Genomic DNA, 14,334 nt, shown 5'->3' with positions numbered 1-14,334 from the left:
TAAGGAGTTAATGACACCACGTGTGCAACGTATTTACAATACGACATACCACAGCACACTTTAGGCCAATAGTGTCAAAAATGTTGATGTTATTGTGGCGCTTTGGTGGGTTAGCGCCAAAAATTGTGGCACCAATCAAGCAAAGACAAGGGAGGCCTTGTTGCGCCCGCCGCGCGCGTGTCGAGCCGAACATTCGGCTTGGGCCGCAGCACGCGGTCACAAGACGCGCCACGCCCTAGGCTGATCTGCATTCTCCGAGGCCCCAAATTGGGCATGGGGCCTCGTTTTCCTTTCCTACACCGCGCTCACAGGCAGGTCTGACCCCCCACTCACCTGTTCTTTTCTTTTCTGCTTTTTCTGGTTGTGCCTTCCTTTATGTTTTTTCTCCCTTCCCATATTTCCGGTTGCTCGTCATAGAGGCATCAAGGCCACACAAGAACTACTCTCACGATCATTCTGGTGGCCTACTTGGAAGTCGGATGTCGAAAGATACGTTCATGCTTGTCCCATATGTGCTCACGTAAAGATTCCACGTACCAGACCTGCAGGATTACTACAACCATTACCTGTTCCACCAGCTCCCTGGCACACCATTTCTACTGATTTCATGTGTTCGCTCCCTCCATCAGCAGGAAACCGGGTTATCATGGTCGCCATAGATTCCTTTACTAAGATGGCTCACTTCACTGCCCTGAAAAAGTTACCTATGTCCCAAGAACTAAGTCAGATATAAATCCATCATATTTTCCGTCTCCATGGACTTCCACATAACATTGTATCTGACAGAGGACCTCAGTACATCTCCCGGTTTTGGAAACATTTTTGTAGGACACTGAATATCAATATAGCACTATCATTGGGTTTCCATCCTCAAACCAATGGACAGACTGAGCGTCTCAACCAAGGATTGGAGCAGTACCTTCACTGTTTTTGTAATTCTACCCAGAGCAATTGGAACACTTACCTTCCTATCGCTGAATTCTCCTACAATAATACTGTCCATAGTGCCTCCAAGGTCACTCCTTTTTTCTGTTCTTATGGCTATCATCCTACCTCTTTTCCTACTACTCCTCAGTCTACCTCTCCTCTGCCTGCTGTTACTTCCTTTTCCAGACGACTTTTACAGATCCATAGATTGATTCGATCTAACTTGTTGAACACCAAGAGATATTTGAAGAAAATGGCAGACAAGAAACGTAGGGATGTTCCAGAATATCACCTTCAGGATAAAGTCTGGCTTTCATCAAAATTCTTGCCTTTACGCCTTTCTCAGAATAAGTTCACACCTCGTTACTACGGTCCTTTCCGTATCCTTCAGCTGATTAATCCTGTCACTGTCCGTCTTCACTTGCCTCGTAACTGGAGAATTCATCCGGTCTTTCATGTTTCCCAGCTCAAACCTTACGTACCTGATCCTTACTCTCGTCAGTTTCCTTGTCCTCCTCCTGTGTTAGTGGATGATGTACCTGAATGTGAGGTTCAAGAGATTTGTGACTCTCGTATCTTTCACAAACGTCTTCAGTATCTGATTCATTGGAAGGGTTATCCTCTCAGTGAATGCTCTTGGGAAGATGCATCTTCTGTTCACGCACCTCTTCTGGTTCGCCATTTTCACCGCTTGTTTCCACACAAACCTGTACCTTCGGGGTGGGGGACCTACTGTCGCGCTGCCGCGCGCGTCTCGAGACGAACCTTCGGCTTGGGCCGCGGCATGCAGTCACAAGACACGACGCGCCCCTAGGCTGATCTGCATTCTCCGAGGCCCCAAATTGGACATGGGGCCTTGTTTTCCTTTCCTACACCGCGCTCACAGGCAGGTCTGACCCCCCACTCACCTCTTCTTTTCTTTTCTGCTTTTTCTGGCTATCTGGTTGTGCCTTCCTTTATGTTTTTTCTCCCTTCCCATATTTATTTTCTTTTCCCAGCATTCCTTGTTCCCTGCTCTCTATGGCTCCTAGTCCATTCTATTCTATGTATCTTTTCCCTATCTAAGATGGTGTCCTTGTACTTCCTGCTGGTCGCTTCCGGTTTGTTGGTATTTAAGGGCTGTGATTCTTTCTCACCTTGCGCTGCAACATTTTCTGTTTGGATGGTGTCTTCGCTCCTGTTTCTTTGCCTTCCTGTGCTGGCTCTCGTCGGTTCCAGTATATTTCCTGTATTTTTGCCTCTGTTGATTCCTGTTCTTTTGTTCCTGTTTCAGGAATCTATCTGTTTGGAGGTTTTTTCCCCTTTTCAGGGTTTTTTTCCCTCTGGCGCTACTTCTGAGGGGCACGGTCTGCTCTTGGCGTTTCCATTGCCTGCAGCACCGTGGCTAACAGAAAGAGTCGCCCCTACCTGGGCCAAGGCCGAACATTCAAGACCCACGCCACTCGATCTGCGGACTCCAGGTTTAAGCAGCACGTAAGTCGTGACAGATTGCAGCGCCAAATTCTCCTGACGTCGTCTAACACCATGGATGATACAGTGGCGGCTGCTGCAGATCTTGATCAATGTCTTCTGGCAACTATTCAGCAACAGGCTCAGGAACTGCAACAATTACGCAATGAGAATGCTGCTTTACGTGACAATGCAATGGGAGTGTCACTTTAAAGCCTGCCTACGGTAGGCTTTAAAAAAGATGTTAAAAAATGGCGCAGTGAAATCTCGTAAATTTCACTCCGCAATTTTTCTGGGCCTCTTAATGGGGGAACTCCCCTTTTGTATACGTTGTGCCTGGTGAAGGCATAATGGGGCGCAAGCGGTTACAAAGTGGCGCAAAGCTTGCATTGAGACACTTTGTAAATCTGGTGCTGGGGGGGAAAGGCCTCCTTAACGCCACATTAGTGTGAAAAAAAATATTGTGGCGCAATAAGGCGAAAGGGGCTTGTAAATATGCCCCTAACTGTGCCACCTCTGAGGCCAGGGGTCACAAAGGCAGTGCCGGGGGTCACAACCTCTAAATAACTTCCATGATTTTCCATTTTCCTGCCTTCCTTACACCTCCCCTCGCTTTCTTTGTTTTCTTTCACTTTCCCACTCTTCCTCTCTTCTTTTCTCAGTCTCTTTCTAGCTCTATCTCTGTCTCACTTTCTCACTCTCTCTCTTTCTTCACTGTTTCACTGTCATCAATACTCTCAGGAGAGAGGGGTGGCAAAGGCAAGATGCAACAAGACACATCCCTCTACTCCAAAGCCCAACCTTTCGGTGCTGTGGCCAATGAATGAGGCCTTGTCTACGGGTTAAGTCACTTGTTTTCAGCGCAGGTGACCCTGCCCTGTGACACTCGGTGTGATCTTGGCTACGCGCCCTGAGAACGTGTAACTATAAACACAGGATCACAGCGCTGAGACTCCAGCAGTTCGTGGCTTAGTACAGCACCGAGATTGATTGACTGATTAAATCATTCTAACTGTTGCATTAACTTAAACGTCCCTTTGGGCATTTAAAAATACCATTAAGAAACCAGAGCCAGCGCGTACAGCCATCCAGAGGGCCGAACTGTGCGCTTTATTCTCCTAAAGTGCATCAATCATTGTGAGTGTTGACCTTGTCACAAATGCCATGTTTTAGTTTGCACTGCATGTTGACTGCAGGCCTTTCCTTGAATGCAGGCCCAATCCCTTATGTGTTAGGGACACAATTCACACACCTCGGGGAGCAGAGGCCAAATTGCTCACATCCCTTCCCTGCCAGGTGTAATTAGACACACATAAGAGGTAACTTGTAGTCAATATACAAAGGGGAAATTCAGGCAAAAGGGACTTTTCAGCAAGAGTTGTCTTGTTTGGTGTTTTCAGAGTCGAATTTCTAAGACATTCATGCAGAAGTAGTCAAGGGCTTTCAGAGAGAGGCACTGAGGTGTGTTGTCAGATTCCAGCTGGGCCCATAGCAGAAGCCGGGGTTAAGGGGCCTTCCAACTCTTTTGTTCCACTTGCATGACACACCTTGTTCTTATCACTTTACAAATACCTATGAGACCTGCATGTAAGGTTAGCCCCTCCCCTCCTCTTTTTTTAGGACTTGTGCTCTAATGCCTAATCCTTTCACTCAGGTTTGTGAAAGTTTCCCTCTCAAGAACTCTGTTAAAATGAAGTCCATGCTGTTCATTTTACAAATTGGTTTTAAAAAGACATGGGATTTGCAAGCATTTCTGAACATAAACTCGTGAAAAGTGTCAGTATATCAGGTGCTGGTACATTATCTAGGAGCATTATTTCTCGCCAGCATTACATCCTGTTCTGCAGGAAGAACCGGTCCATTCAGCCTCTTCAGGACGCTCTCCTGATTGGGTGACGAGCCTTTATTGAGCCAGCCATGGGAATAGTCACGTGACCCCTAAACCACAGCGGGTTTGTCCTTTCGTGGATGCTTTGGGCTGTTCAGGCTTGTTTACAGCTGTTTCAATAATATGTTTATGTTCGAATAATATTGTTTACGTTTGTTAGAATAATGTGCACAATAACGACGGTCTTCTTAATTACTGATACTAACTGTAGTTGCGCTCCCATGCTACAGAATCGGACAACTTAAACTAGGCCTCATAGTCTGATTTAATTTGTGGAGGCAAGGCCTGTGAATCAGGCTTTATGGCTGGAAAACACCTTTTCACAATGTTCAAAAGCCCTTTTACGAGTGTTCAAAATTGGCTTCGTGACCATTTCCGATCACAAACAGGAGGAGCGTGAAAGAGGCGTTTCCCTTCTCTTTGTGAGCCATGAAGGAATATTTCAGTGGTCTGTGGTTTCACAAGATATTGAAAAGTTACCACCTCTCAAGTTGAGGTGACAACTGATTCCGAAACAGGGAGATGTAGCCTGACAGCATCGCCTGCGCTCCCCACGTGTCCCCAAGTGGGAGGCATTTTAGCGCCGTTTTAGTTTTTTATAAAAGCAGCATTGGCGCCTTTAATGGAGAGATGGTGGTCTTGTGTCCCTTGCAGGCCACCAAAACTGCGTTGACAACCTTTCACAGGGGCTCTCAAAGTGCCCAATTAATATTCATCATGCAGGTCACTTTGCATACCTCTGTGAGTGGGCAATGTAACATATTAGTGAACAGGATGCAACGTAAATTACATCCCTGTGTCCCCAAACGAGTGTACAAAGGAGTAACACACCCCCGGATTATGAATGACAAAGGACATCCTGCTCTAAATGTTTTATTCAATAAAGGTAGCTGTGTTCAGACCCCGCCTCCTTGGCTGTTTATTACACCACATCATCCTGTCTCAACTGGCTTTGATGTATATGTGACATACCAGGCCTAACAGTACAAACATGCTGCAATTGCCCTTCACCTCTACTAATGTGCATAGAGATGTTACTTATCACCATGCTACATAGTTGTGAGAGGGGATATTTTGCTATTTCTGCAGAGGTCTGCCCTGTTTTACTGTGGTGAGTATGATCACTTGTATTTTGACAACACAGATCCCAAAAACAGCATGACCGAGGCAGTTTATGTAATGGTGCATATTTTGTACACATGAACAAATACAATTTTTAGGTTGAGCATAGCAGCACGCAGGCGCTGCTTTTTCGACGTGTTGTTATCTATTTGGGCTTTTAACCACGTCCACCTCACGCTCATCACTATCGCTAGTTCATGGGCTTGCCCTTCAAAAATCCTTTATCATTGATAAATGCTTTACGTTTGTCCCTCCTTGGGGCGGTTTGCTTACCGCCTTGGCCATCACCCCGTTACATGGATAATTGCACTTTTGCCAATATGTTTGTCTGCGAGCGAACTTCTTTTTCCTTTTGTGTGTCTCCTTCGCGCTCACGGCAGCGCTTTGAATCAGCTCGCTTAGGTGAAACGGTTTTACTTTTAATTTCCAGTTTATGCGGCAAGAAAAGTCCTGTCTGGAGTTTACAACGCTAACAGCTCTAACTCGAGCAAACGCGAGACCCCTTGCATTGCAAATGCTTGTCTCTTTCACAGTTTACATCAGAGATTAAAAAGTGGATACCACACAATCGTGTGCTTGTCTGATACAACAGCACAAGTCTTTATGTACCTCTGAACACCTGTTTCATCCCCACAACCCTCAAAATAAGTTCAGAATCATGTTTTTGTGCATGAGCTTGAAGGGTTAATTTTTTCTGAACCAGCCACCTCAAACCAGGAGGTGTTTCTTCTGGTGAACCTGGCACTGAAAATGGCACCCCTGAGGCCGAGCAGGAAGCTGGGCACTTGGGAGGCCGCGAGAAGGCGGCATCACAGCTCAAGGCAGGGTGCCAGGGCACTGAATTTCGAAACGCACTGGACTATTTCCAGTTGGTAACTTGTGAACGAGGGCGCTGCTTGCCAAGCATTACTATCCGGCGACGGTGAGGTCGTTCTTAGTGAAACTGCTAGTAAATCAAGATGATTGCTACTGCCAGCGATGCGAGGAATGCTCAACTACCGTAGAAGCCCTAATATCTCCTTTCAGGCCATATATCATGTAGTGGGGGAGCCTGCACTTGCCCTTAAACTTCTCTGACTATTTCAGTAATTTGCACACCGCAGCTGGTTTCAGACTGCAGCCTAATCAGACTATTTCCGGACTGTGACGCCTACGAGAGAGCTAATTATAAGCCCGCCCCTTGAACCAAATATTATCATTATGTCTTTATGCATCACTGTATTATTGACCGTACATGGTGCTTAGACCCGAGAGCTTCTAAGCACTTTGCTCCAAAGACACAGGCGTATATCTGGTCAAGGTCGTGACCTTAGTGTTAAGCCATTCCTATTTTTCAGGCAATCGCACTGGTTGAACTGACTGTATTTATATATTTGGATTTATATATTAAGCTATTGCAACATTGGGCACTGAGCATGCTGGGACCTGTAGTGCCACAGTTATAACTGGAAAAGGTGAGGCTAAGTTTGCTGCCTTAAAACAGCAGAGGCTGAAGACAGCACTGATAGAGGGCGAGGCGACAGCTATATTGCCCCCCCTGGTGGTGTGTGTTGGTCAGGCATTACTTGTTTGTTCTGTTTAGGCAAATGTACTTATCCGCATGTTTTAAAAATTATTTCCGTGTACTGTGTTTGAGTTCCTTTCCCATCCCAAACATCAGAATTTGGCAACAGGACGTTCAGTTCAAATATTCAAGTAATTAGCAAAAAAATCAAAAATACCCTTTCCAATGTATACATTAAGAACTTTGAACTAAAAATCCCAATAATACTGCTATTTTATCAATGAATTAAAACACTTTCCGCTATATTCTACTCTGCCTGTCGCACCCAATTCCTAATTTAGAAGTCGGGAATGGTGAATTGGACCCTCCACTGCTTCAACCCTGTCAACAGTGCAACATCTAAGCGCTATATAGGGCAGTCATTCTGAAACCATTCCTCCTGGCTTTTTCCTACCTGGATGTGGTATGTGTAATAGAGTGGCACCAAACACTCCCACTGCCTCAGGGACACTTATTTTATATTTTTAGACGAGAGACCTCCCCTGTGTGGGTCATTCTTCGAAGGACAACAAAAACGCAGATATGTCCGCCAAGCCGCTATGTCGTTGCCGACCAGCCAGCACTCGCCTTTTAGCCAAAGTACCCCCTGCTGGCAGAAAACTTAAAATTTGGTTGAGTGATTTCAGGGGTGCCTTATTTCTCTGAAGGTCAAAATATTCTTCCTGCTTTTGATATCCATCTATTGGGTCACCCTTGATTCAATCTAAAGAGATAACTCTTGGGAAAGATACTCAGAAAGACAATCTTGCTAACACAAACAAGCTGCGTAGAGTTTCAGCCTCTTCCATATGGTCTATCATTCATCAGGGCACCTTACGCCATTCTTGGTCACCGGCCTCTCAACATCTGTTTCCATGATCAGTGGACTTTGAGTGTTCTACTGGTAGTAGAAAATGAGGACAACAGGATGACTTCTTCTCACTATGGTGACCTGTTTATTCTATTGCACTATTCTCAATATGTGGTGCATTCAGGGAGTCACATTCTAATTTCAATACTATTGAACCACTTGATCTAACACAGTAATAATGATTTTTAAAATCCAGATCTAGTAATGGTAGACATCAGGCCAACCAAGAGCGAATTGGTGCCTTTATTGTAATGTTAAAGTCAATTTTCAGATACTTTAGTGTGGGATATACAAAGCCTTGTTGTAAGCCATGACTGTTACGCAGACGTATCTGGGGGCAGGATCCATATAATAGTTGTCTACGTAAAGCTAACTGTAGACACAAGATAGATTCAAGACTAGCAGAGAGGGCAGTAGTCAAGGAAGACTACAACTCTTACTAAAGAAATAAAGAGAACACAGAGCCCAGCAGAGAAACAGGTTTGGACAAGAAATAAAATAGGCGCACCCAAATGATCCCAGGTACACCATGGGACAATATCCAAATGCAAATAAAAGTGTGTAGATTTACTCATGTATGTTTACCACTGCACTTAGGTGTAAGTCTTTTTGCCATGCAGCATTTCTGAGTGAAGATTTACACCTAGGTGTACATTTGCAAGTCTCCACCCTCTAATGTCAGAAGATGGAGACATCTAAGATTGAGTTTACAAGTGTAAAGTTGCGACTAGTAACTTTTCACACATAGGTAGAGATTATTTTCCTAGGGGAAGGTATAGCGTAAATTAATAAAGCTGGTTATTTTTGTAAAAATTTAACATATTTTATTCAGAAATGTACAAGTAAAATAAATTAATTATTTTTACTCTAAAACTGATAACATTAAATGTTAGAGTACATTAATGCTTCAAAATACATTTTTGTTAAATAATTTAAATACATGAATTTTATTAATATTATTTTGTCAACAAAAAAAGAACATTTGTATGTTTAATTCATTTTTTGTAAATATATTCTATTGGAGTGCTTTGCATTACCTGTGAGTGGCCTTGTGTAATGCTAGAATTCGTATGGCTGAGAAGGAAACCTTTTACTGCTGTGACCTTTGAAAAATTCGAAGTACAGTTTGTGAAACGCAATGGACTTACTCTTTTGTGGGTGGACGTTTGTATTAGCAAGTCCCTTCCTAAAACTCAACCTACCCTTCTCTAAACCCCTCCTTACCACTTCTTAAACCCCACCCATTTAATATTCCAGTCACTCCCCCGGTTCTGCCCGCATTTAGCACAAAAACGTACATGTGCAGAGATCTGAGGCATGTTAGTGAAGATCTTCACTCAGAAAAGATAGGAGAGGTACAGGTTTCAATATGTAGGGATGTAATTTGCAATTTGTAGTACTTGAGTATGAATACTGTAGTACCACATCATATTAGAATATTTGTGAATAGCCCCCATTGCCTTTTAAGGAAAACACTTGGCTGATACCAGATGTTTGTTTTACATGCATTAGAAAAATGTTTAAATAGAAAAGTGGCAAAGCAAAAACTGAAGTTTAAAAACTGGAGTTTGAAAACCATTCGTTAGAAAGCAAGAGAGTCCAAAAAAGAATAAGAATATACTTAGGTCATGGATTCTAATTCAAAGTTTCCTCTTCCCCAGAAATCGAGCGCCTCTCAGCGTGCCTGCATCTAATCCACACCTGCATGTCTAGCGCCTGCCTGAAGCTCAGTCCCACCAAACAGACTTCCTAATATTGGCCAAGAACAAAAAGCAACAATTTGTCAAACCTGGCTCAACTACGTAAACCTGGATAGATTTTAACCCCAACTTTTACCCAATTCCAAGTCACTTGGATCACTTTGGAAACTGCCTTCACCAGTAAGGAACACATCACAAACAAAATCAAGGAGACCTGGTGCTTACTTTATCTGTCAAATTGTTCCTCCCAGAAAGCGACTTCAGAACTCTCTGTTGAAGACCACATTCTTTTGCATATTGACGTTTTATAGCCTCCAAGACTCCCCACTAGCCCTTTAGGGCATCTTATATGCTGTAATATGCCACATCGTGGGCTTGAAAAAATATGGCCACATCACTCATACCCCAATTCCATCCTACAGGTTCCTTTGGCAATCTCACATCATCTTCAAAACTAGTTGCATCATCTACACAACCATCATAGCTGGCACCTACTCCGGTTCCATTGGCAAGAACACCACCTCTGGTGGCTCTTAGCACATCAGCAGCTAAGACCTCACCATCACGAAAAAGAGCAAAAAAAGAAAAAGCGAGCCAAAGGGCTTTCTTATCCATCTATGCACCCAGGAGCTGTATGTTACAATATAGACTATAGAAACAGTGGCCTGCACACGTATTGGCTCCAGAATATTGACTACCACTATATTGTCAGGATAAGCATACACAGGAAAGTTTATGTTTACTGTTCTAACTCCACATTCACTTCTTGATGACATAGTGCAAGCCAATATAGTGGAAATTATATACGTGCAGGTCATTAAGTGTAACTTGACATTTTGGAATGGCATTCACCCAAGATCTGGAAGAACACTGTCATATCCTTGAGTACCACTGAAACCCTGCTGCAGTTCATGTAGGAGCTGAAAAACACACCTCTTTAAATAAAACTATGTTATGAAGCAGTAACAGCCCACTTCCACACTGTGAACACTGATGCCCTCCAATCATTTATTGATTGTATCTTTTCCTCTGACCCTATATGGCACTCTGCTTCCTTTTGGCTTGCTTGTATTATGCAAACACCACTTACAGACATACATACATACTTAGGGTTATGGATCAGCTGAGATTTAGGGTTAGCATAAATTTATGGTGATGGCTAAGGATAAGAATCAAATCAGTGTTGCTACATAGGGGACTTCACAGAACTGTTTAAGAACTGGAAATAGTGTAAATTTACTGAGTGGGGTCAGCCTTAGCTTTCATTTCACTGTTAGTTTATAACTAAGGGCCAGATGTACATGGATGTCAATTCCCCAAAATGCCAGGGGTAGCGGAAGTGACATCACACCCCCTTTGACCTCCACTTTCACTCAAGCACACATACACACAAATTCATACTTACATACACTCTCTCACATAAACACACTCTCGCCCACAAGCATGCACACAACATACATTTTAAAGCATTTTTTACTTACCTGAGCTGCAATGGAAGGGCATATCCCAGCTAATTGTACTCCATTTTTATTACACTAATAATGAATAATAATATATTATTATTCACTATTAGTATGATAAAAAATTGACAGCAAACAAAGAGAGTGGAGACCCAACTGACGTCTATAAGGACAAGCTGCCACTGTATTCCTGGCACTAAATTTGCCATCTCCGAGTCCAGGGGTCGCAAAGGCTGAGCAAGGCAACCACTGGTGACCCCTTTTGTGAAAGTAATCCTTTTAAAAAAGGTACACTATTTTCTTAAATGCAGACCCATTTCTCTACAGAAAATAAGCTGCATTTAAAAAAAATAATGTACTTTATTGAAATGTGATTACAGACATGGTGGTCTGCTGACCCCAGCAGGCCACCATCCATCTGATGGCATCCATTTGTAGTGAGTCACAATTTTCAGCCTACCTCATGAATATTGATAAGGTATGTCTGACAGCATGTACAAAAACAAGGTATACACAGTTCCACAACGTAAGTATAATCAGGAAAACCACATTGGGTCCTGATCTAAGGAAAAGATCGTAAAAAAGAGAGAAGAAAGAAGAAAGAAAGCCAGGTCCCTGGAAAATTAATTATTTTGGAACAAGAGCCCTCACTCACCAAAGGTGACATGCTTCATCCTCGGGCTTTGCTCCACGTCAGGCCGGCGCTGCAATGCCTGACGGGCCCCTCAAGGGGGGCTCTTTGCCGGAGATCTTTTGAGATATATGCCCGGTTTAGAAAGAATAGGGTATAGGATTGGAAAAATTCTATTTAAAAATAACTAGAGGTTAGGCAAATTTTATTAAATAATCCAACCACTGTCATGATTAAAACCAAAGAGCGGGGAGAGAAAAGAACAAGGTCTATGCTCCCCAAAATATTATTCACTTCCTCACTCAATTTGAGGTTAGGAATTGTACGCACAGGATCCCCTGTACGATTCACCAGAAGGTCAACATGTTTCTCGCTATTGATGTCCTATGGATCTAACACGATTCTTCAGGACCTAAACTACCTAATCCTATGTGTAAATATAACCTATAATAAGGAATATTAGTACAATGCAGGGACCTGAAATGAGAAGAATAACAAACAAAAAGAACAACACATTATTCACATGCACAATATCAACAGCAATGTGCTCTGTGCAAATCCACACATAGGTGAAGTATGCCCACTGTGGATCAACGTGTAAATCAATGTGAAAATAATGATGAAATAAATGCTTACCCTCCTCATACTAGTGGATGGGCCGCATCAGGTAAAGCACCAAGTAACGGAGGTCCTTCTGAGCTAAATGCGTGAGTTCAATTATCAGATTGTATTTAGGGAGAAAGACAAAAACAGTAATACCGGGAAGTTGAGGGATATAGCGTTTGCCAAACATTCACGTGTCCCATAATCAAATGTAGCAGGATGGTACACATATTATGACTGACCAGGTTTTTAAAGTTCACTTAGCTGAGAAAACATCAAATAAACGTAAAATACGTGGTGTGCTGATTGCAGATTGCTGAATACACGCATTTCCCACCACCAACACTCGTGTGTAGACACCGCCGCTGCATACTTGGCTACAGCGTTTTTGAGCGTGTTATATATACTTATACATATATGTGTCTATGACATTCCTTATATATGCTGTCAACATCTGCAATCAGCACACCACGTATTTTACGTTTATTTGATGTTTTCTCAGCTAAGTGAACTTTAAAAACCTGGTCAGTCATAATATGTGTACCATCCTGCTACATTTGATTATGGGACACGTGAATGTTTGGCAAACGCTATATCCCTCAACTTCCCGGTATTACTGTTTTTGTCTTTCACCCTAAATACAATCTGATAATTGAACTCACGCATTTAGCTCAGTAGGACCTCCGTTACTTGGTGCTTTACCTGATGCGGCCCATCCACTAGTATGAGGAGGGTAAGCATTTATTTCATCATTATTTTCACATTGATTTACACGTTGATCCACAGTGGGCATACTTCACCTATGTGTGGATTTGCACAGAGCACATTGCTGTTGATATTGTGCATGTGAATAATGTGTTGTTCTTTTTGTTTGTTATTCTTCTCATTTCAGGTCCCTGCATTGTACTAATATTCCTTATTATAGGTTATATTTACACATAGGATTAGGTAGTTTAGGTCCTGAAGAATCGCGTTAGATCCATAGGACATCAATAGCGAGAAACATGTTGACCTTCTGGTGAATCGTACAGGGGATCCTGTGCGTACAATTCCTAACCTCAAATTGAGTGAGGAAGTGAATAATATTTTGGGGAGCATAGACCTTGTTCTTTTCTCTCCCCGCTCTTTGGTTTTAATCATGACAGTGGTTGGATTATTTAATAAAATTTGCCTAACCTCTAGTTATTTTTAAATAGAATTTTTCCAATCCTATACCCTATTCTTTCTAAACCGGGCATATATCTCAAAAGATCTCCGGCAAAGAGCCCCCCTTGAGGGGCCCGTCAGGCATTGCAGCGCCGGCCTGACGTGGAGCAAAGCCCGAGGATGAAGCATGTCACCTTTGGTGAGTGAGGGCTCTTGTTCCAAAATAATTAATTTTCCAGGGACCTGGCTTTCTTTCTTCTTTCTTCTCTCTTTTTTACGATCTTTTCCTTAGATCAGGACCCAATCTGGTTTTCCTGATTATACTTACGTTGTGGAACTGTGTATACCTTGTTTTTGTACATGTATTGGGAGCTCTATACACAGGACCAGGATTTTTCTATCCAAATCTCCCTTTTTCCAAACCCCTCTTTTAGTTGTTTTTTGATGTCTGACAGCAACCTATTACAACCTGGAATTTTGCAAAGTGACCTATTAGAACATATGTCGGTTCACAAAATTCCACACTGGTTACGAAAATACTGGTCGCTAATTGCGTCTAGTATTTTGCAAACAGAGTTTAGTACATCTGGCGCTATGTGAACAAATCTTCACATATAAAAGAATATGAAAACTTTTCAAACTTTTGGTTTCGAAACTGATTGACATTTACTGCACTGTTTTTCATTTTCGTGCTAAGCATTTCAAACATTTGGTTTAAAATGTTTCCCATTTTGAACTTTCAAGTATGAACTTCCAATATAAATTCGGCTTTACACAGAACACCTAGCAGTGGTCTTGCCGTCGCTAGAACCACCTCATGCCAGGTAATTGTGACCACTGTCTCCAGTCCTGAACCTTTAGTCTATGAATCATTGAATCCAGGTATGTTGCAGTAACTAGTTAAATGGAAGCAAACAGGATTACAACTCCCAGAATACATTAGGATATTACACAAACATTATTTCTGCCCACTCACCATGCACATTTCACCAGG

This window comes from Pleurodeles waltl, chromosome 6 (genome assembly GCF_031143425.1).
Source record: "Pleurodeles waltl isolate 20211129_DDA chromosome 6, aPleWal1.hap1.20221129, whole genome shotgun sequence".
NCBI lineage: Eukaryota > Metazoa > Chordata > Amphibia > Caudata > Salamandridae > Pleurodeles > Pleurodeles waltl.
Note: the sequence above shows the minus strand (reverse complement) of the source record.